The sequence below is a fragment of the Vulpes lagopus genome, chromosome 10 (genome assembly GCF_018345385.1).
Source record: "Vulpes lagopus strain Blue_001 chromosome 10, ASM1834538v1, whole genome shotgun sequence".
NCBI classification, from domain to species: Eukaryota; Metazoa; Chordata; class Mammalia; order Carnivora; family Canidae; genus Vulpes; species Vulpes lagopus.
In genome coordinates, this window is record NC_054833.1 from 113,926,330 (window position 1) to 113,950,055 (window position 23,726).

General features: G+C 38.4%; 1 long non-coding RNA gene across 1 annotated transcript; it reads left to right on the forward strand.

The window, feature by feature from the left end:
• The first annotated feature begins 3,971 nt into the window (after window positions 1-3,971).
• Window positions 3,972-19,408, forward strand: LOC121500519. Its single transcript, XR_005990402.1, has 4 exons — window positions 3,972-4,295; window positions 9,242-9,385; window positions 17,399-17,441; window positions 19,346-19,408. It is a non-coding gene; the product is annotated as an uncharacterized LOC121500519 (long non-coding RNA).
• The last annotated feature ends 4,318 nt before the right edge of the window (window positions 19,409-23,726 follow it).

Below are 23,726 nucleotides of genomic sequence, written 5' to 3' on the forward strand. Positions count from 1 at the left end.
TAGGACAACTGGCTATCCGCATATAAAAAAAATGAAGTTCTCATATCATATACAAAATGTAATTTAAAATGGATCATAGACATAAAGATAAAAGCTAACACTATAAAATTATTAAAAGAAAATATAAGGATGAATTTTTGTGATCTTGGTTAGGTAAAGCCTTCTTATATATGACAGCAAAACTACAAGTGACAAAAGAAAAAATATGGACTTCATCATAATTTAAAACTTTTGTGCTTCAAAAGACACCATGAATAAAGTGAAAAGAAGACCCACAAAACATGAGAGGGTATTTGCAAGTCATACACGTGATAAAAGTCTTGCGTTTATATTTAAAGAGCTTTTACAACAACAACAACAACAAACAAACAAACCAATATAAAAATAAGCTAAGACTGTAAATAGACATTTCTCCAAAGAGGACATACAAGTGCCAACAAGTACAAGAAAAGATGTTGAACATCATTATTCATCAGGAAAACGCAAACCAAAGCCACAAGATACCACTTCACACCCTCTAGGATGGCTATAAACAAAATAATGGAAATTAATAAATGTTGCAAAGGATGTAGAGGAATTGGAACCATCACATATTGCTCGTGGGAATATAAAATTGGTGCAGCTCCTGTGGAAAAGTGTTTGACGGTTCTTCCATAAACCAAACAGAATTCTTCTGTGACTCAGCCACATATAGGCAGATAACCAAAAAAAAAAAAAAAAGAAAAGAAAAGAAAAGAAAACTGTTGTTCAAATTAAAACTTGCATATAAATGTTTATAGCAGCACTATTCACCATTAGCTGAAAGGTATAAACAACTTAAATGTCCATAAACTGATGACTGGATAAACAAAAAGTGGTAGAGCCTCACAATGGAGTATTATTCACCCACAAAGAGTGATGAAGAACTGATAAATGTTACAACATGGATGAACATTGAAAATATTATGCCAGTTAAGAGAAGCCAATCACAGAAAGCCATCTACTGTATGATTTCATTTGTAAATCTATAAAGACAAAAAAAAAAATTAGTGGTTTTCAAGGCCGAGGGATGGAGAGGTCTTTAGGGGGAATATAGAGCATAATGATTAAGACAAAACTTCGCAGTCTTAGGGAATAGATCCCTTAAGAGTCCTTACTTCAGGCACCAGGTGCAAATTTGGAGGCTTCAGTCACCACCCTCAGGTTTGATAGCTTGCTAAAATGAATCATAGAATTTTGGAAACACTATACTTATGATTAGGGCTGTATTATAATGAAGGTGATATAAATTAGTATCAACCAAAGGAAGAGTGGCAAACGCTCTGAATGTGAAGGCCTCCATCATCCTCTCCTTGGCTTCCTGGATAGCATTACCTCCTTCTGGCTATGGTAGGCTACAAGTCTGATCAAGCAGGGAAACCCACCAAGGCTCTTGGTGCCCTAAAGGTTTAAATAAGGCTTGATCACATACTGCCTGTATGGCTGACCTTCCAGAGCCTCCTGAAGGTTCACACCAGTACCTTTAGTCTCTAGGTCCGCTGGAGATTGGAACAGGTGTGGCTTATTCCAAATCCCACATTAATAGCCTTTCCAGTGGTCAAAGTTCCCAGACAAACAGGTGCTTCTGCCCTGTGGGACACTTTGGGAACTTACACATCACCTCCCAGTAGCTGAGGGCAATGACCAGACCTCTTGTTGGGTAAAGTTAACTCTTCACCGTATAGGGAATGACTGCTTATGGGTATAGGAATTTCTCTTTGAGGGGATGGAATGTACTTAAATCAATTTTAGCAATGGTTGCACAACTCAGTGAATATACTAAAAACCATGGAGTTCTACACAGAATGGGTGAATTGTATGTTATAGGAACTATATCTTAATGAAGCTGTTAAAAAAAGATTAAGAAATTTTGGTTGGAGTGGTCTTATCTAATTTGCTGACTGTGCTGCATTTTTAAAGTTTTTATTACTCCAGTTTGCATTTTAAGTATTAAGACTTCTATGTTCATCAGAAACCATCTGTAAATGCTTTCTTTTTGCAACTCCCAGGCTCAAAATATAATTCCATTTCTTTACACGTACACAGGAAAAGAATTGTCAACAATTTTTCCTAATGTCCTCCTTTATCTAAGAACAGAGCAAGAACTCATGTAGTCGTGAAGCCTAAAAACAAACAAACAAGTAAAAACATTCATATTGCTTATGTTAAGAAATTTGTTCAAAGGATATCTTGAGAGGTAACAAAGCAAACTGATAGATGAGAAACTCTGCGGCAAAAGAAATTGTCAATGAGCTCTAAATTGAGGAAGAGAAAGTTGAATTTCAAGTCCAATCATACCACAGTAGCTATTGCTAGAAGAACATAACCTGCTTGTTGGGGAAAAAATGGGAAAAAAGGTAGGAGGGGGTGGGTGACAAGGAGGAGCCTTACATGGTCTAAAATAGCCTTCCCCAGAGCAGGCTATCTACAGCTTCTTCTAGGGAACTAGAGACAAATAGAAAGTCTAAGAAACAGAAACCTTCCCTTTGTGACTTGCACAAATCTGACAACAACGGAAATAAACTGTTGGTGAAATTTCCTGGGGATAAGAAAGGAGAGAACAACATCTAAATAGTATGCACCCTATGCCCTAAACAGCAGTGGAGAGACAGGGTGCCCAGGGCTCCGGGTTAGTAGACTGATGTGGATGTCGCACGGCTGCGGTTTAGATCTTAGGCGTTTCACTTTCAGTGTGCCTGAGAAATTCACTATTTCTAAGCCTCAGTTTCAACATCTGCAAATAAGAAATAATAAAAGCACACATCTCAGATGCTTCAGTAGGATAAAACGAAGTGAGATAATATATGAAATGCATTTATGAGCTTATCGATTATATACATATGGTATATGTCTGTCTATTATCTATCTATCATCTATCTATCTATCTATCTATCATCTAGATGCCCTCATTTACTATCCTTTAGTAGCAAAACCAACTCATGTGGTCATGATCATGTGATCATACCCTTCACTAAAGGGTATGGTAGGCATGATACTTTGGAGAAAGAATTATACCACTCTATGAAGACAAAGAAAATAACTTAATCCCTTTTATGAAACTTTCTAGATATTAATATTCTTATTAAACTAAGATGTCATAATCAAAATCAAGCAGAAATTAAGATGTCCAGAATGCCCATAATTTTTCCATTTCAAATGACATTTACAGGTTCTTAACATGAAACAAGAAAAGTAAGAGAAAGGAATGTTTTTTATAGTTTCTTCATCTGTATTTTTCTGTAAAGTTTTTTTTTTGTTTGTTTGTTTGTTTGTTTTTTTTTTTTTTTTTTTTTTTTTTTTTTTTTTTTAGTGATCACAGAATTTGGATTCGGTACATGCATACTGGATTAAGTCACTGTGGCATTTAGTAAATAAAGAAAGCCAATCACACCAGAAATGTTTAGAGATTTTTTTGTAAATTTGACTCTTGGATAATTCATTATAACAAAGACTAGTGAATGAGGTTTTAATTATCTTCAGAAGAAAAATTTAATCAAGATAAAAGCTCCATAAAATGTACTAATTTGACAGCTGATGACATAACCAATTATTCAGAACAACATCTAGTGTTTTAGGTAAAATACTTTTATCATGAAACAAAAGGAGATGTTGTGGTCTAGCTCTAAACATACAATATATTTCAACAGTATACTAGAAAAAAAAGCTAAAGTGAGCCAACGTTAGTTCTGATTTCATGACGTTAAATTTTAAAGTGCCTTGGAATTGTCAAAAATGGTTGAAAAGGTTGATAAAGCATTTAAATATTATGAATATATCAATTAAATGTAATAGCTAAAGAAGAAAAATAATTTCACCTCAGTTATGTAAGAATACCAAAGATATTGCTACAGAACTATTTTGTAATGAAGGCAGAATGACTGAATGCCTCGAGGTTAGAGTTCAAGAAAGGCTCATTGTAAGCTATTTGGACTTGCACTGCTGCCGAATTTTATTTGTGTATTTATGATTTATTCCTAGAACAACTTGGACCAACTACTGCACATAAATCAATTGGTGAAATTTGATGGTATAAGTTTTTCTATAAAAGTGATACAATTCCTCTCTATTTTTTTTTAAGATTTTATTTATTTATTCATGAGAGAGAGAGAGGCAGAGACACAGGCAGAGGGAGAAGCAGGCTCCATGGAGGGAGCCCGACGTGGGACTCCGTCCTCGGTCTGAAGGCAGCAGTAAACCACTGGGCCACTGGAGCTACCCCCAATTCCTCTTTAAAATAGTTCCTGGGTAATTCTCTTTCAAAAAAGGAAAGAAAAAAGGTAAGGGAAAGGAAGGGAAGGGAAGAGAAGGGAAGGGGAGGAAAGGGAAGGGGAGGGAAGGGAAGGGAAGGGAAGGGAAGGGAAGGGAAGGGAAGGGAAGGGAAGGGAAGGGAAGGAAGGAACCAGTTTTTATAAAGATGTTTTAATAGAATTAAATGAAACTACTGGGGGGGGGGGCTTGAACGAATGAGTGCTTTCTGAAGTTTATCATATATATGCCTAACAGTTGTTAACACCTGTGCACGTGTGTATGCATGCCAGGTTGAGTCAGAAAATGGTCTCCAAAGTAGAAGCACAGTGGAGAGATACCACTAAATCCCAAATAGTGTTGGAGTATAATGTCCTTGATAGAAGCTACGTCTAATTTTCAATTTGTCAGCACTGGACTAAGTAGTCAGCCAAAAACAAAGACCACACGTGCTCAGCAAATATGCAACAAAGGACAGAAGAAATGAGGCAGAGAAGGAAAATATTTTAGTGAGTTCTGTTACTCAACCAGAACCACAGCTCTTTTAGGGTTTTTTTTTTTTTTCAATTTTAGCTTTGATTGCAAAGCCCCAATTATTTTCCGTAAAGCCCCATGAGCTCTAATTCAACAAAGCAAATTGAGTTATGGCATCACGGAATTTAGCTATGAGGAAGAATGTTGCTCAGTGCCAATGTTGTGGTAACTTTGGAAATTGCTAGGGAATTACTATTTGATAAAAGGAGCCTGTTTCAGATGAGGATGTGAATGGATTTAGATTATTACCTATACAGAATTTACAGGTAAAATATATTCTTTATTTTCTCCTTTAGCATATAGTTGGTACCAAACTAAATGTTTTAATCCATGACATCTTACTAAATTCTTTGGCTTTTACAATTTAAGGGAGAGGAAAGGACTATCCATCGCCCTGATTCCTACAGTAAGCATGTGCTGAAATCTTAGCACTCAGACCCAGAGCTAGAGGACATTTATGGTGTCCAACGCTCACATGCATGTGCAAGCATATGTGCACCCACGCCGTGCACGTACAGAAACACACGCACAAATTCCTGAGAAACATATGTTACTATTAATTTCATTTTTCCAAGAGGAAAACAGAGTTAGTAGTATCGTTAAATTTGCTTAAGGTTATATACTTGGAAGATATAAAAATGGGATTCAGAACCCTCCAAAGACTCAGTCACTCAGTCTGGCTATGGGAAGAAGAGCATTAACAGCTATTTAAGGCCAAAGCATCAGATATACTACTTTGGGACCCTAAGGAGCAAGATAAACAAGAGCAATTTTGAGAGTGACCAAAGTGGCAGGGTGAGCGGGAGCTAGTACGCCCAGGTTTATGGACACCTTCCTGCTTGCTTCTCAGCACACTCTCTTGGAGGTAGGAAGGGACGAGCAACGCCTGGCTCCTTCCTCTAGCTCGGGGTCTCAGCGCCAAGATTGGAGCACAGGCTTACTCTAGAAATTAAGGGCAGACAGATGGATAGTCCTTTCCCCCTCCTTAATGTGCAGAGGCCAGACTTCCCCGAACCTCCAGACTCATCCTCCCCTACAAGCCTCAACTATACCTCCTCCAAACATACATGACCATCTCCTCGCCACTTGCCTTGCCTTATTCTAACTCACTTTACTTGCTGGGAGAAAAGTGGCCAAACTGCCGTTATAGAAGGAAGCATATTAGCAAGAAGTATCATTTATGTTGGGATTCACTTTCATTAATACAACCGAAGAGAAATAAGCCAAAACATGTGCTCGTTTGTCAGTAAAACCTGCCTCCTCCTTCAGCCTCCCTTTCTCTTCATGCACATATAGACGGTCTAGAATCAACTGCATTATGCACACCCCTCTGCCCACCCAGACATCTCCATCGACCTCTATGATCTTGGCTCTTAAAACTCTTAAAACTAAGTAAAATACCTGGTGTAGCTGAAATAATAGAAGCTTGTTTTTATTTTTAAATTTGGTTTAAGACCCCTCCAAAGCAAACAAAGTTAGAAATATATATGTCTGTCTATAGTTTTAGTAAAATATGATTTTTAGTAAATATGTCCATCTATATTTTTTTGTAAAATATGATCAGCATATTTTTATGATTTTATTGACAAAAAAAGCTGGCTGTGAAGGCCATTGTCCCTGCATTCAATCCCCTCCTTTCTGAACAGAGACTAAGAGGACGGCAGATGGTGCCAGGTTGTGTGAAATATTTTCCCTTTATGGCATCCTCATTCTCTTTCATTCTCATCCTCTTTGGCAGCCTTCTCCAGCAGCTGTGTTGGCAAAGGTGACATAGCCGATCAAATACCGGGAGCTGATGAGCTCTCAGAACTTCCCTGTTAGGGTACTTAACACTGGCTTTGTACTCACTTACCTGTCTCTGAAGTCTATGAATGAATCTCCCTCCTTCCCTAATCAAAGCCCCTGGGAAAGTTCTAATCTGGAAGGTGTTGTGTTTTCTTCTGTTTTTGTTTTTGTTTTTGTCGTACAAACTGGTTCACAGAACGTGGGGCTATTTTCCTTAATCACTGGGGGCAAAAAATAGGGACTCAGGCAAATGCCTGAGGATAGGAGATAAAATGTCATTGCAAATGAAGGTTTTATTTATCAGAGACTACGAAAAAAGTCTAATAAATTATTTATTACATTTGTTATAAGTGGTGAACAGGAATACGGCTCTAGCGTGTTTCTTTCACCTCTTCTACATTGTTCATTTTTGTCGACCTTTTGGCAGAGTTTCTGAGCATTTCCCCACATCTCTTATTTGGAAGAGGTCACTTCTAAAATACATGCTGTGCGTGTGTATATATTTGTGTGCCTGGGTAATCTTTCCCAAATGGTGAATGTATTTTAAGATAAATTTTTGTTATGCAAATTTCAAGTCAAATATGGGTGTTTGGCAGCAAGAAATATACTATCCCTTAACCCTTCTTCCTCCACACCCTACCCCTGTGTATCCCCCCTACCAATGGAGGTCAGTGATGAGGTAAATAGAGAAGTTCTTCTCTTAAGTATTGAAGCTATTGCCTGAGAAGTGTGAAGTAATAGTAAGGGAAAGGCCCATTTGTCTTGTGTATGCTACTCAAGAAAATTCAGAAAACCCTCTGAATTCCGTAGGGTTACAAAACAGAATATTTCATTGGTTCCCAAGATTAATCAATAATCAGCCAACAGATCTACTCTTAGAATGGAGGTAGGATTCTGGAGGGAGAGGTGGTGGAGCGGTAGAAGCCTCGGGTGCTGTAGGAAGACAAGAGACGAAAGACCCAAGAATAGGAGGATTCCCAGACGTCCAAAGGAAAGTAGAGTACTTAGAAGGTGGACTCTGTGGGTACTACCCCCTTCGCATTCCTTATGTGTTCACAATATTTACCAGAAAAAGAAAAAAAAAAGTTCTGGGGATGGATTCTTCTGTGTGTTTCTAGGACAACTAAGGGTCACATACATTTTTTAAAATTAAGTCAACCAGAGTCACGAGCTGAGGAGAATGGTATATGGACTCTAAGTCTGAAAATCAGTTCACTAGTTCAACATCAGACTCATTATCATCACGGTTTGTAAGAAAGCACAATTAACTTAAAATTTCCTCAACCACTGCATCAATATTATGACTCAGAAATTTCTAGTGAGCAAATGATAATGGATGAGAATTAATTGCACTTTACTCAGTGTTTCACATTTGGAATGTATCAAAAATAATGAATATACCACTTGGTGCCCTAATGGTCTTATTTAATTTGAGGTGAGACCAGCTTATTAATGAGGATATTACTTATGTTCCCTAAACCATTACTTTTTGTTGTTGTTGATTTATTTTTGTTTGTTTAGTTTTATTTCCATGATGCCTAGGGTGAAACAGAGAACTCTTTTTTTCCCCTGAGAATTTAAACCTTTGGTGTCTTTCCACAGCTGTGATTATACAACTTCTATAATTGGTTTATTTACATTAGAGGCATAAGAATAAGGATGTATGAAATACAGATATTATTACTTTTTTATTTACCTTATTTAGACAGTTGGGAATAAGATTTTAAGGCATTAAGTAAATCCGTGGGTAGATTGTGGAATTGCAGGAAGACCTGATATTTAATATCCTATCATTTTAACATTCTGTTATTCTTAGCTCCTAAGTAGCTCAGGAATTAATCATACTAACTGGCCCTTTTTTTTATATTCCCTGGAATGGGTAATTGACTTGTCCAAAACTCTGGCTGCCAACAAAGAGCCTATTATTTATCAAAACATTTGTTGTAGCTTAAATAAGGGGTTATGCACTTCCATTTAATCCTTAAATATATTGCTTGTGAAAAAAAATTTTTTCACCTCATTAATTAAAAAAATATATTTATTTGAGAGAGAGAGAGAGAGAGAGAGAGGGAGGGAGGGAGGGACAGCAAGCAGGAGTGTGTCGGGAGGGGGCAGGGTGCAGAGGGAGATGGAGAAGCAGACTCTCTGGTAAGCAGGGAGCCTGACGGGGCTCCGCCCCAGGACACCGGGATCAGCACCTGAGCCAAAGGCAGATGCTTAACAGAGTCACTCAGGTGCCCCTTCACCTTATTTTATAGCTAAATATGAGCATGGAAATAAGTGAGAGCCTTTTCTAAGGTCGTACCCTGATTTGCCTCCAAGGACCATGCTCTTGCTTTCTTTACTATAAAGATGACACAATGCAAAAGATTAGTATCAAACAATTTTGGATGTAAATTTGAGGAGATAAAACATTAATTTATTTATTATTTTCCTGGATTAAAATCATAAAGAAGGCATTGCTCACTTGAAGGCATTGCTACAGAAGCAATGCTTGCCCAGGGGCCTCGTAAGTGCTTACTCGTTAGCCATCAAATCATGTGAAGATTTGCTCTGAAATTGAGATACTGATTCAAAAAAAAAAAAACAAAAACAAATATACAGCCCAGAAATCTCTGTGGATAAACGCCAATAATCCTGTTTTTCTCTTGTTTTTAAGTCCTTTCTTTCACAGCTCGATTCTTACTGTCCTCCAGATCCAAGAAATACTAACCAGGAGCCTTCACGCAATTATGCATCCCTCAACTTCGAACGTGGTCCAGTTTGGGAAGAGTTTGATTACAGGCCAAGAGCAGAGTGCCAGGTGGGGATTCAGCTGCTTGGGCAGTTTTCCAGGGAAGCTTACACCTGGATTACCATATGTTTCCATGTAGCCAATAAGTTATTGTGCTGAAAAATAAATGCACGCATACAAAGAAGAGTGGAGGTCGAAAGGCAGAGTTTTACAGATACCGAGACAGGGGGATTATGATCAACGCATGGCGAATGGAAGTGGGGGCAGCTGTTTTTGAAGGTGGTTAAGTGTGGGTGCACATGGTCTAACACTGATGGGATTTTAAAGTAGTGTTTAAAAGGGGAGTGAGTCCAAAGTGAGAAGAAGAAGAAAGCATTCTGTTGGCTTATTCAAGGGTTGCACTGACTTCTAGTTCTCTACATTCCTATAGTGCAAACCGTGTGTGTGTGTGTGTGTGTGTGTGTGTGTGTGTGTGTGTGTGTGTCCTTTTAAATAACAACCAGGCTGTGTTCTTCTCTAATGAGGTAACAATTTCTCTCTGAGGCAAGAGGAATGCTGTTTAAGGAAGCTACTTGGTGCAGTATATGGTTTACTAAAGGTGCCCTCCACGCTTGCGGCCATGTCTTCGAGTGACATGAAAGAGGACATACAATTGCCCAATAGTATAACAAGCATCAGGGGATCAGTGGCAGGTACCTAGTGTGAGAGAAAAATGAGCAAGAGGCAAGAAAAAAGCTTGCTAACATGGCTTGTGAGTTAGTTTTGGATGACAGGGTAGCCAAAAGAGCCAAAAAATAGAAAATCTTAGGTAGTTGCCTAGTTATTGAACACTCTGGGTGACATCAAACTGTAACACTAACTTCACACTCGCCATCTCGTCCCTGTATGAGTGCGTGTGCACACGCACGTGCACAGCACACATCACCATCAACGGCGCTATTGAAGTTTTAGTAGACGTTAAACTGTACACCAAACTGTTCCCAATAAATGCTCTGTGAGTTGTTATAAAAACATGAAAGTTTTGACCTGTGCATTTGAGAAGTCACCAGAAGGCTGGAAAGGAGTAGCAGGGGATGAGGCTTGACTAAATTTAAGAATTTAGCCAAAAACTGGAAACTAGAGCAGAAGGTGACCATTTAACAATCTTGGAGATGTTCCCACCATAGGATAGATGAAGATTTAAGCTGGTTTTACTTAAAGCTTAATAAGATAAAATGAACACTGCAAGCTGGATGACTTCAAGCATTCCAGGAAGCTAGAATTTGCTTTTAATACAAATTTGCTTATAATCCCGCTTAGAGATCAAAATGATTCTACTTCCCAACAAATAAGTATATAAATAAAAATAAAGCATCAACCCACTTAAGCTTCATTTTTATTTTTACAGAATATGTAACAACATTTTTCTTTGAAGGAGTAAGTAGTACGATGTTGGGAGATGCAAGGCATTTAGACTTAGGGCTTAAAATCAGCTCTTTTGAGTCCCTATATCCATTTTGGACAAATCAGTTAAACTCCTCGAACTTTGATGTCTTCATTTCTAAAATGTAAAAATAATGAGAACTATGCTGCAAGAATGTGTGAATATCAAATTAAAATGAAATAAACTTATATAAAAATGAGATCGCGCATTGCACAGCGGAGATAGTTATTCATATTTGCTAATTGACTTGGGCCACGTAGGTATTTATCTGATAAGAATCACAAAATAAAATCAAAAAGAGGAGAATCTTCGTGTGTGTGTGTGTGTGTGTGCGCACACACGCGCGTATCTATCTTATCCCCCTCCTGCTGCTGCAGAGAAATGAATAAGGTGCTCTTGTAGTCAAATAAAAGGCAACCTCTTCACAATCAGAAAATATGCTGGAAAACATGTTTCAACCCAGCAATGTTTCATCATTAATAAGTAATGGAATTACTCATATCTATTCAGCATGCTAAATGGCATTGATTACTGAAGTGCTCATATTACCAGAAAAATAATATTCCCATTAAAGGGGCGGGGTGGGGTGGAAAAAGGATGAGAAGATGGAGTTGTCAACGACGGCTCTGCATTAGCATCACAGAATTCAGGACAGAGGCTCCCCCAGGATCTTTTCCACAGTCTAGGGCAGCTTTGCTCAAGTTTGTTCCTCCATCTACCTGCATTAGACGAGGCTCAACCTCAATATTTAATCAGAATGGGGTGGAGTGGGATGATGGAGTGGTCCAGGACTTCGTTTCCCATTAAGAGGGTTTACTACGAAGCTATGGAAATTTAGCCTAGCACTCTCCACTTGCTTGGCCTTGAACATGTTCATGTGACCATATGTTTTTTTTTTTTTTTAAATCCTCCAAAGTAAACAACGTAACTACAAACGTGAAGGGTGCTTTCTCTTTGCAGTGTGACTTCCTTCTGGCAGGTGTTAAAGGAAAAGGCCACTTTTCCTTAGTACTTGGGGTAAGAACCCAAACCACTGGCACAGACACAGTTTACCATGTATAACACAATGGCTTGACTATTCAGACATTTTCACAAACATGACTTTGCTCTTTAGTGACGTGACTTTTCTATTCCATGAAGCTCTTGCCCAGGGAGATAAAAATTGTAAATTGCTTTGTTGTTAGTTTCGAGATCATCCTTAAACCCCCCAAATGCCCCAGAACTATACAAGTGAACATCAAACTGTTCAACTTGGGATGCACCGTTCGATTTCCAAGATTCTTTAACTTAGGCTTCAATTATCTCACCTTGCTGTGTTCCTTCATCTTAAACTACTGTGCATGATGTTTATTCATTATTAAACCACATATTGAAACATTTACCTTAAACTAGATTCCAAAATCGCATCTAGAAACAGGTTTCTCCCTGAGGTTTAGTAACAGATTGTTTTGATGGTGTTTTCATGGAGTTTGCATCTGACATAGGAATCTGGTCAAGGGGAAACTGAGTTTGGAAAGCTTTTAGTTTGGGTTGAATAGGCTCCCCCCCCCTTTTTTTTTTTTTTTTTTTTTTTTGGTGATTTTTCAGTTGCTTCTCTACTTGGTTTAATTATGGCTGGCTGTCCTCATATTGGAGTCGCTTCTCTGAACTGCCTTTCTGTCCCCTCTACTAACTAGAGGTGCTATCACCATATGAACATGCCAGGCAGCCCGCTGAGTTATATGGCTAACGGAGGAGAAGCAAGGTTGAAATATTCTGATGCAGAAGGTAGTCTGTGAAAACATTGTCCCACCATCAGATATGTCCAATAAAAAACAAAGAATTCCGTTTTCATCAGCATCCGGTCAAAAAACGAAAGTTCTCTCATGTCAGAAGTAGTCTAATCACACATCCTATAGATTTCCATACGTATCACGCAGTTTGAACTTTAAAATATTGAAGATTAGTTACTGCACAGGAAAAATTAAAATTTCCTGAAAGTTTAAAACTTATATATGAACACCTGTGCGGCTCCATCAGTTAAGTGTCTGACTCTTGGTTTTGGCTCAGATCATGATCTCAAGGTCATGGCATCAGTCCTAAGGTCAAGCCCTGTGTCGAACCCTGTGTCGGGCTCCATGGTCAACAGGGAACCTGTTTGGGATTCTCTCCCTCTCGGTACAACTCGGGGGGCTCAGGGGTGGAGCATCTGCCTTCGGCCCAGGGTACAACCCCGGGATCCCCGGATGGAGTCCCACATCGGGGTCCCCACATGGAGCCTGCTTCTCCCTCTGCCTGTGCCTCTGCCTCTCTTTCTGTGTCTCTCATGAAGAAATAAATAAAATCTTTAAAAAAATAAAAAGATTCTCTCCCTCTCTGTCTGCCCCTCAATCCCACTCACACTCTTTTTCCCTCGAAAATAAATAAATAAATCTTTAAAAAATAATAATAAAATAAAGTTTTATATATCAAAGCAACTTGATAGTATCCCCCAATTTGACAAGATCATAATTATTTATATGATGTTGCTGATGATAGCTATAAAACATAAAGAACCTATCTAAATGATCAATAATTTAAAAAGTATTTTATTAACCATTCTAGAGGAAAGACTAATTTTTCTTTTTCAATAGAAGTCACCTGTAAAAATCATTTTAAAAAAAAGAGGCAAAAAAAAAAAAAAAGAGGCAAAGAGTAGGTAGGAAAAAAAAATTGTGGAGGGAGAAATTGCATAAACATGTGCCAGATAGTTATTTTATATAAGTATTATGTTCTTTTTGTTCTTTTTTTTTTCATGGATTTTTGTGATGTTTGTAGTTTGTGTCATTTTATTTCCTTTTATTTTTTTATATTTTATTTTTTATTTTATTTTTTATTTTTTTAATTATTTTTATTTATTTTATTTTTAAATTTTTTTAAAATTTTATTTCCTTTTAATCTGTATTTTGCTGTAACAAGTTACTGATTCTATATCACTTTTCTAACCAATTCTTTTCTTATCGACTCTTAAGTCTTTTTTTGTAGACGTATGGATTTACTAATTGCAGTTCAGGGGGGAAGAAAGAACTTAATGAGAGAAAGAAGGGGCTGATTTGAGTTTTGTTACCAGTTTGCTGTGTAATATTAGGTAAACTACTTAATCTCTCGGGGTTCGGATTTTCTATACCTGAAACAAGGGATTATTTCCCTCGTTTCACTGTGTTGTTTAGAAATCACAAGTAGAAGAAAAGGGGGAATTGTACTTTTTTAGTAATTGCAGTAATTTAGTAATTGCAGTAATTTAGTAATGATATTTCTTTTGCTCGCATTTCTCCTCATAAAGACAGGAGCATCTCAAATGGGGCTTCCTCCTCCCCCCCGCCCCCCACACCCCCAGGCTCCTGAAAACAACTGGTATTTATCCTCCTGGTTGGGATTGAGGTTAGTGCGAACTAGAAATAAGTGAGCTGAGGCCCAAGTCTCAGTGTCTGAAGAATAAAGAGATCACAGAATGTCTGAACTTTGTGTCCATACATAGGAATCAGTATAATTTTTATAGAAATGGGTAATTTTGTTAGAAATTACTTCCCTTGAATACTTACTATTCACAATAAATAGGCTCTTTTGCATGACCTGATTACTTAGTTAATCCTTTCACATAATATTACAAGGACACTGGCCCAAGGTTCCCTCAACTGGGTTATGCTGATTTTGGTTATTAGGAAAACAATTGCAGAGGAAATCTCTGCTATCAACCCCACCAGGGAGTGGAGAGAAATGTGACCGTCTCCTGCTTTGGGGCCGAATTGGGGCCCTATACCACGTTCTAGGATAGGATTTCCAAAGAGGCATAGAACCAGATCCAGACTTCCTCTGGAAGTCTGGAAAAACAAAACAAAGCAAAACAAAGCAACAGAAAAACAAAATCGAAAACAAGAAGCAGGCCAGGTCTGCATGGAGAACGAAGTGTTTTGGTCTCACACTGTGGTTTCTGGACCAAAGCCAGTTCATATATGCTCTGAGTTGGCCATCACATCTTATTAACTTCACAATATTGAAAAACAGAGACAAACAAAAACAGGCAGAGTTGTGTTTTGGTCAATATTATTAACATTGTGAGATTTTACATGCAAACTTGGATTTCTGTAATACCCTGAAACATCAGTGTCCGTCACCGTTGACCGTCCCTCATCTACGGCTCTAATCTGGGAGAAGAGTAGCTGTTGCTCCTTTCAAGTAGCCCCTTATAAGCTCCCCCTTACCCTTGGGTTCTTCTCGCATTTTAGGAAATCCAAAGCACTTCCCATATGATGCTGTGATTTCATCTACACGCTCCCTGTGGAATTCATTCCGGAAATACTAATTGCACACTGTTCTGGGAAGGCTCTGAGGATAAAGCCATACTCAGGCAGACGGGGTTCTAGGCCCGGAGGAACTTAGCATTCAGTAAAAAGAGCGATCCTAAGCACTTAAATAGGTACTCAGGCCTCCGCTGGGCTGTGCTTTATTAGTTTTCCCAGTCTCTTGAAAGTCCAGGAATACAGGGCGTCACTGAGAGATCTGACGTGGAGGATCCGACAGGCTTCATTCTGAAGCAGGACAGAGGAAGGGGCTTATTTATTATTTATGGAGGAGGGTGTCTGGGCTGGCATCGGTAGTCCCCATCCACCTGATGATCTAAATTCCCTGAGGAGCTTTTCAGAAATGCAAGTGAGGAGGAAAGGAGCTAGAAGGGGAGACAGACTTCTCAGAGGGCGTGATGGGGACAAGAGCCTTGTGGTAGGAAAGGGCAGGGCTAATTCTGCCAACTCCAGGCTGTTTATATAGGCACTGGTGCTCACTCCTTTCATCTGTAAGAGTGATCTGCCATAGCAAGGCTTGGAATAAAAACAGGCACTTCCCAGATGATTGATACCATGTTTTATGGGATTGTCTATCTTCTGCAACAAAAACAACTAATTTACATTTCATTCAGCTGTTAGGAATCTAATTTAGACATAAGTCAAAATAAACACACTTTTCTGAAACTTTCATAAAAACATATGCCTACTTGGATATTTTCATCCCTCTACCGACTTTTCTAAAATAGTAACATATGGTGGGATTATCACAAAAAATCACTGGAACAGAAGATTCCCTTTAAGAGTCTTTTACATGCTCTTTGGTATAACAAGCAGACAGTCCTTGAATGAAGTGTCAAAGGCTTCGATTGCATGGACAAGTATGTCAGTGATGATAATTCCTGTTCTTGCTGTGATTTTTTCAATGCCTATAAACCTGGCATGAAGACGATTAATACTGATGCCATTAAAATACATTTCCCGAATTACACTGTTAGTAGCTGTTTTTAAAATTATTTTTTAAATACTATTACCATGGTAATTCTTATAAGCAGTAGGTAGCTGTGGAAATAAATACAACGCATGACCCATGAACACACGCACAATTCTAGCTTAACTCTTGTGTCTAAATCTCTGAACCCACTTTTTTCCCTTTCTCTTTCCCCTCCTCTTTTTCTTGTTACCTTCTTGTTCTCTTCCTCCTCCCCTTCCACTTCCCCTTCCTTCACCCTTTTGTATTCCTCTTCCTCCTCATTTTCTTTTTCTTCATACAAAGTAAAAATGGCAAATAAGACACTAAGCACCGTATTGGCTTCAAACACATTTTGTTAAAAAAAAACAAACAACAACAAAAAAAAAACAACAAAACAAACAAACACATTTTGTCATTTACATCATCCGAAAACTGAAAAATAATTAGAAAGGAAGTGACTTTCTAGTTGTTTGTTCGTTTGATTTTCAATTTGTGTTCTTATCATCTCACAAAGTGTGATTGGAGGGGTGCACAAGTTTCTGGTTAATAAAACCTGTAGACCTATTACTTATATTTTTATCTGTCAGGTTTGTTGAACCAAAAATATTAAGAACGGTAGCTAAGCAAAAAGGGACATACGACTTGTGCAGAAAGTACTAGAAAGAGAATCAACAAATTTAGATCTTATCCAGTGGGTCTCAATCTTCACTGATAGTTAGAATAGCCTAGAAAACTTTGGAAAAATAGAATCATATGGGGCTCCCTTCCCCAAGGAAATTCTGATTCAATTGGTCTTAGTGGGTTTTGTCTCTGGCACTTTTTAAGTTTCACAGATGGAGTTTCAGCTCTGCTTCCAACTCCTATTGTGACCTTGGACAAATTACCTCTATTTTCTTAGATCACATCTTCTCATTTATAGTTGAAGGACATTTGAATTGATATGAATTCTCAAATGAGCCTACTAGAATCATTTGGAAAATATTTAAAAATAGAATCTCTAGGATTTCAATCAGAGGATGTATATATTCTGCCTATATTGGTGGGAGCCCAACTTTGAGTTTGATGTGTACTAATCACAAGTTCTTTAGTACAAAGTTCTAACCAACTGAAATAAGCTATAAAGCAAACGACTGAAATCCTGGTAACAAATGATGGATGAAAAGTGGCTTGTGTTGAGCGATGTGATCACTTTATAATTGAATCTACCTATGGCGGATAAACATTCTCTCTGACTGGCATGGCTGTCATTTAATTCTAAAACATTTCATGAAAGTCTTCTGCGTTCCAACATTTCACACAGTAGGTGCTGGTTATTGTCAATAATTTAAACATGAATTTGGTAATGAGATTATTTCTTAGCTACATTTTCCTTTTTGGTTTGTGGCCAGGGGTCAGACCACGGGAATGGAGAATCAACGTTTGGAGCATCAGGTATGTCCAGGCCAGAGCCCACTGTGTTGTCAGGCATGCTCTCATCACATTAGTCCCTTAAATTGCGAGGCATCAAGTTGTGGGACATATAAAATGCATAGCAAACACATGGTGATCAATCTCAGAATAACTTTGGAAGGGAGTTAAAAACACAGGTTATACAGTTTAATTCCTAAGCTAGATACATATGAAATGGAAAAACAAAAAAACAAAAAACAAACAAACAAAAAAAACCCCAAGAGGCATAGAAAGGACATAACTAAACACTTGCTATAGACTAGTAAAATGGAAATGAGATGACACCTGTGTCATGGTGCAGTGGGACAGAAAGACTAGCTCCAATCCTAGAACCAAATCCTTGATTGATTTATTTGGTGGTTAACCCATTCAAGGTAATGTGCTAGGCACCAAAGATTACTCCAAGGAAGACGATGGACTCTCCTCACATGCACGAGCCAATGGAAGAAACCATATCCATGACCCTTGAACAATGTGACAGTCAGAGGCATCAACCCCGTGCAGTCAAAAATGCAACTTATGTTTCTCCCCAGACTTAACTACTATTGACTGGAAGCCGTACAGGTAACATGAGCATTTCCTTAGAGAAAAGGAAATGTTATTAAGAAAATCATAAAGAAAAGACATTGACAGTACTATACATACATTTATTGAGAAAAATCTACGTTTCAGTGGATCCACGCAGATCAGTTGTTCCAGGGTCAACTATACTCCACATCATGTATGCGAGTGTGTTTATTATGTGCTATCATAGAAATATATACCGAGACATTAGAGATCAGATCAGAAAACTGCCAAAACTATTGGATCAAAGGTGATTTTTTTGGATCATTTAAAAAAAATATGGCTGTATTGGAGTATTCATTTCTCTGGAATGTGGAGTGACCACAAACAAGTCATTTTTAATCATCTTACTGTTAGGATAATCAAGGAATTAACCATGGTGGCTATAGTATCAAATTCTCATTAAATAATACTTATTATCATGCCACCTTATAAAGCTCAGCCCACATGTTAAAGCTGTGTGTCAAGCCCTGTGCGGGTCACTGGAAATTTACCGGAGACTCCCACATATCCACAGCTTCTAATCTCAGGTTGGTTACAGATTGGTGCCTATGGTAGGTTCTGGAACATTTAGAAGGTACATGTGAAGTCATATGACTGTTGAGTTTAAACACTCTAAAATAGTACGAGATTGCTCGTGTTGGATTAACTGGAGTGCCCAGTATGGCTCTTGCCATGACCGTAACTCATAAGACAAATGGAGGGACACTTGGGTGTCCACAAAGGTCAGCTCCTGGGATATAAACATGGGAAAGTGACGAATGACTGTGTCTGGACCTGAGGGGTGCTGGGGGGACAGGGGAGAAGGGCACTGCAGGACCAGTGTAAGCCTGTTTGCTTCCTTTTCTTCCTTTATTAATGATCTGGTAGTTCTGAATACACAGTGTAGCAATCAGATTTACAGATGGTGCAACACAGCGATCAATCTGAAAGCATTTGAACCAATACAACCAGCAATCAGAAGTTCAGTGGAAATGAGATAATTAGAAAACTATGGAGTTAAGACAGACCTAAGGGTGTTAAAATTTGATATACAATTAGGTTAGAGAGAGAAAACTGCCCATGGGTAGAAAAATGCCCAGAAGCAACTTGACATCAAAGGGAAAGCTTTAGATTTTATTATCTGTGTGAGTTTGGGATTCAGTGTTAATTTCTTTAATTTCTTCTTTAAAAAGGATAGTTTGTAGCTTATTCTTTATTACTGAAACGTACACATATGTACCCGAATTAGGAAAGTAACATACTCATTTGAAGAAAAAAAACAAATCACAAAAATGGTGACTAGGAGAAGAGTAATTTTTTTTTTTTTTTTTTTTTTTTAGGAGAAGAAACCTTGATAGTAAAAATTGAGCAATATTTGACTTCATCTAAAAAATAAGTGCTTGATAGTCTTTTTAACCTACAAAAGAAAGATCTGCTTGACAATAAACTCATGATTGGCTTAAATTATCAATGTTTTGCCCAGAGTTGATGTCATTCTAGCACAAAGCAAATACATTTGATGTGTTTGTTAATCTGCATGGCCAAATCAAAGTGAATACCTAATTTCTGGTAGGACAGTGAAATATTTTAATTACCTGAAGCCCTCTCAAAGAACCTCCAAGCTCCCTGCAAGCATTTAGAGAAAGGGTTAAGAGTTGTCCAGATTCAGATAGCCTGAAGTTTTAATCCATTAGGTGCCACTAACTGTTTTATTTACGCTAGATAAGTAATCTTGAGATTAATATCTCATCTATAAAATGGTGATGAAAATCCCACCTACCTCAAAAGGTTTTTGTGACTGTTCTTTGAGATCATGTAAATATAAAGCCCTTAGCAAAGGACTCAACACATTAATGAGTTCTTGATTAACTATCATATTATAATTATTAGTATTGATATTTTAGCCCCCCTATAAGTAGGACCATTTTTAGTTCATTGACAAACACCTTGGTACCCAAATTCCATTCTTATTCTTCATAACCTCCATCAGTCACAGCTACGCACATAGGAGCCGTGTGCGTATCATAAATGTGCATTTGTGTCGTGTGTATGTACGTTCCCCTTGAGATGCGTACCTCACTTCTTCACCTTTCCTCGAGTTTGGGTGTATCTGTTTCACATTGTCCATGCGGAGTGAGGTCCTATTCTGCCTTTATTCCAATCTTTTCATGTAGAAGGCCCTTAAATAAGAAACTGATTACCCTAGCTATGGGCTGACAAAAATCCTGGGCATTTAGGGAAAGAACTTCTAACTGTTTTGTTTCAGATAATTGAGACACCAAACTAAATTGAGAATTGTCTCCTTGCTCCTCTTCCTAACTCCAGTCCTCTCCTGCTCTTTGTTCTGCTTCTCCTTCTTTTTCTTCTCCTCTTCCTCTTCCTCCTCTTCTTCCTTCTTTCTCTTCCTCCTCCTCCTTCCTTTAAGACTTTATTACTAATTTCTTAGATTCTACACTCAAGCCTCAGTTTGCATGGAGTGGGTGGCTCATCCTTTCCCTCTGGCATTTAAAGAGACTGTAAATGTACGTGGATGCATGTCTAAATCCTATTCTTTTTTATTCATCTATTGTACCCAAATCATTACATTTGGGTATACAAGAAGGTATACTGTACCTTACAGAAATTTTTGATATTTAAGATAATAGTCACTTTTATTTTTTTTAGAGTCTCTTGTCTATTTTTAATGTTCTAAGACCATCTGTCAGGTCCACCTAAGATTTATTTTGAGATACTGATTGGGATTACAATCAAACGTATAGATCATTTTGGAGAAAACTCCCATCTTTATGAGAAAATTGTTTACGTCCATAACATTTTTTTCATTTTTTTGTGTTTATACCTTTTATTAAAAAGTTTTAATTTTCTGGATAAAGATATAGTCATTTCCTATAGATTTATTCCTAGATTCTAACTATTTTTGTTGGTACATCAAATGACATATTTTCAAAATTATATTTTTGCTGCTAAATAAGAGACGAAAATGATTATTTTATATCGATGTATCCAATAATCTTTCTGAACTCTCTCAGTAGTTACAAATTACCAGATGTAAAAAGAGACGATTTTCAGGTAAAGAAAATCCCATGAGAAATGAACCAAATGAGAAAACTTGTGTGTGTGTGTGTGTGTGTGTGTGTGTGTGTGTGTTTGTCTGTAGTGTGTGTAATAAGTGATGAAGCTTTTTTTCTTCCTTCCCGATCTGTAAATTGCTTTCCTTTGTCTTATCTTGTTGCTTAGGACTTTCAGTAAAATACTGAACAGAAGCAGTGAAGTGGGCATCCTGGATTAGTTACAACTTATGAAGGAAATGTTTCTAAATCTACTAAGATAATAATTTATTATCTCATTAAGAAGTCAATATACTAAATCACACTAGCATATTGTCTTAGAATGAATTCATGTTTGAATTTGTTTTGGAATAAACACTAATTAATCATAATATATTCGAATTCCAGTACATCAATAGACTTGTTTCTGACATGTGTAAGGGATCTTGTACTTATATTTCTAAGTGAGGTTATTATATAATTTTCCTTTGCTCCTATTGTCTTTCACATGGTCTTAGTGTTAAGATGATGGCATTTTAGCATTAAAAATATTAAATATTGCTAAAGCAAAATTTGTACTTTGGGTACAGCATTAGATGCTCAATATCGCCCTTCTGTTTTTATCTAGTTTCTTGAGGTTAAAAAAAAAAAAAAAAAGATGGGGCTGACAAAACCTACGGCTCAGGGCATTTACAAGGATTAAATAAAATAGCATATGTGAAAGTGCCTAAGGCAGTGTTTGACACTTTAGAGGATTCATTAAATGCTAGCTCACTTGCCCTTTCCCCCTTGGCTGTGTGTTTTTGAAAAAAGGCAGAGAAAGCAGGCAATGCAATGCTTTTTTTATGGAAGCCAGCTTAAAACAGTCATCAACACCCGAAGTCAGTGAATATGTTTGGTTTCCATTCGGAGTGTTAGTCTGGGAAATACACAGAGAGTTCATTTACATAATCACTCTCCAGGCTAGGAACCTGTCCCTGAGGGGTTATCATTATTTAAATCTAAGTCAGGTTATTATCCTTCTTCATGCTGAGCTGCTTGGCTGTGCTTTCTTCCCTCTCCCTCGGTGGCTGCAGCTACTCTAAACAGGAGCTTGACCAGCAGCCCTAACGCAAGGAGACGGAGGGAAAAAAGGCAGCGCGTGGAAAGAGCATGAAGTTCAGATCTGAGATCGCTGCCCACCAGCTGCAGTACCTCAGGGAAATGACTTCACTGTTCCTGAACTGGGGACTGTTGGGTCTCTGAGATGTTACCTGGTGTATGGATCACAGGCATCACTCTAACCCAAGGTAACCCCTTTCATGGAAATAGCCTCTCCCTTCCCTATGCCTTTGTGCATCAGAAGGAGATGACAAAAACAAACAAACAAACAAAAAAAGGAGATAACACATCTCAGAAAAGAAACAAATATGGATCAGGGCCAAGGGAATTTGCAGTGGGGGAAAAATGAATGAATGAATGAAGATGTATTTAAACAGAAGAAAATTTTCCCCGTGAAAATGACTGCTCAGGGGAAGAGAGTAAACACAATGGTCTACAGTCAAGGGACACAGCAAAAGGGAACCTTAGATTTAATACCAGGTGCTGGGGCAGGGGATGTGTCAAACCCGCTCGGTTAGGAGAGAGACGGAGTACACTTGGCCAGGAGGAGAGTAGAGATGGAGATGCCAAGTAGAGAAGAGGATGATAAAACACGAAATATTTTCAGTGTCTGTCAAGCGAGGGCTGTGTGATGGAGACGATGAAAAGCGAAGAGATTGCACATGAGTTACCTCTCGGACTGTCTTCTTTAAGGCCAAGTACTTAGCTGACTGGATGCTCACGAAGACCCCACGCAACATGTAAGGTGTGTGTCTGTTTACTGCGGAGGGAACCATGCGTCAGACACATTAAGCATTTTGCCCAAGATGCCCTAGCTAAAGGCATCTACGAGGTAGATTCCAACCCAAGCCCAGCTAATTGCAAACATTCCATCACTGGCCGTACCCCGTATGTTCCCCTTGAAGGGCCAACCGTGTTGGGTCTTCTACTTTCTAAGACTATAATAAGGTGCACAGTATTGCATATGGAATTTGCCTGTGAGCCAGGGAAGGGCTTCTGAAGGGGGTTTTTTTAAAGCACACAGAGAATCTGGAAAGGTGGTAATGGTAAGTGGACTTTAAACTCATTGATAATGGGGCAGCCCTTGAGGAGACTCCTTACAGAAAAGATGAAAATCAAGTTTGCTATAGAACTGTCAAGACTTTGACATGCTTGCCAGGGTCAAGTGGGACACCTGGGGGCTCAGTGGTTGAGTGTTTACCTTCAGCCCAGGGCGTGACCCCGGGGTCCCGGGATCAAGTCCCACGTCGGGCTCCCTGCATGGAGCCTGCTTCTCCCTCTGCCTGTGTCTCTGCCTCTCTCTGTGTCTCTCATGAATAAATAAATAAAATCTTAAAGAAAAAAGTAGAAAGTGTCATGCTTTCTTGATCATCACACATTTCATGCCTTTCCACAGTCCACAGAGCGTTCCAAAGAATGAGCCCTGTACGGCATACCATGGTGCCGGGGCCCAGAAAGGCACTACAGTGTGTATATTCCCTGTCCTCCAGAGGCATCGTCTCTAGCACAGCAGGTGGAAGCCAGGTATGGCTGCTTAACGATACTTTGATTAAATAAAATCAAACATCCCCTT